Below are 1,027 nucleotides of genomic sequence, written 5' to 3'. Positions count from 1 at the left end.
GTTGGGTATTCTGTAGTCCTTGGGATTGCCTCAGGTGAGGTGCTCTGTAAGGCTGGTTCTGGTTCTGCTGTATGTTGTTGTTGTTATTCCACCTCTGATTTTGCTGATTATCTCTGCCTCCTCTGTTGTTGTTGTCCCTCCAATTCTGGTTAGAATTGTCCTACCATCCATGGTTGTAATTTCCACCTTGATTGTACCCTTGGTTGGGGCGGTCATAGAAGTTATGAGTGGCTACCACGGTGTTGTCTTCCTGCTGGAGCTGCGGACATTCGTCAGTATAATGGCTATAATCAGTACAGATTCCATAAACTCTTTGTGGGACTAACTGTTGGCTTTGCTGTGGTGGAGAAGGTTGAGCTTGCTGAACTTGTTGTTGATTCAATTGCATTTGCTTCAGCAAGTTGGTCATTTCACAGATACTCTGAGTTAGAGCAGCAGTCTCTCTGCTAAAGGATACTTTTGCAATGGCTTTTGAACGGCCTTGTTTCTGCCTGTGATTCCGAGTAGATTCAGCTAAGTCACTGATCAATTGCCATGCCTCATCAGTGGTCTTGTACTTTTTCATAGACCCATTGCTAGCACTTTCCAATGTGGTCTTATCTTGGGGCCTCATGCCCTGTGTGACGTAACCGAGCAACACTATCTTGTCAATCATATGGTGGGGGCATGCTTCCAGAAGATTATTGAAGCGCTCCCAGTATTCATAGAGAGTCTCAGATTCGTCCTGAACAATCATGGAAATGTCTTTCCTCAGTTTATCAGTAACTTCAGCTGGAAAGAACTTTTCCAAAAATTCTCTTCTAAGTGTATCCCAGTTGGATACAGTTGCTGCGGGTTGAGTGTAATACCACTCTCTTGCCTTTCTCTCAAGAGAAAACGGGAAAGCTTTCAACAGAATTGAAGTTTCATCTGCACCGTCACGCCTGACAGTAGAACATGCTGCTTGAAAATCTCTCAGGTGCTTGATAGGCTCTTGAGTAGGTAAGCCATGAAACTTGGGCATCAAATTGAGTAGTGCAGTCTTTAT

General features: G+C 44.2%; 1 non-coding gene across 1 annotated transcript; it reads left to right on the top strand.

The window, feature by feature from the left end:
* The first annotated feature begins 649 nt into the window (after positions 1-649).
* LOC112739280 (small nucleolar RNA R71) lies at positions 650-757 on the top strand. Its single transcript, XR_003170213.1, has one exon. It is a non-coding gene; the product is annotated as a small nucleolar RNA R71 (small nucleolar RNA).
* The last annotated feature ends 270 nt before the right edge of the window (positions 758-1,027 follow it).

Source organism: Arachis hypogaea, chromosome 13, assembly GCF_003086295.3.
Source record: "Arachis hypogaea cultivar Tifrunner chromosome 13, arahy.Tifrunner.gnm2.J5K5, whole genome shotgun sequence".
In the NCBI taxonomy this organism is placed as follows: Eukaryota; Viridiplantae; Streptophyta; class Magnoliopsida; order Fabales; family Fabaceae; genus Arachis; species Arachis hypogaea.
Note: the sequence above shows the minus strand (reverse complement) of the source record. Positions and strands in the feature narration are given on the sequence as shown.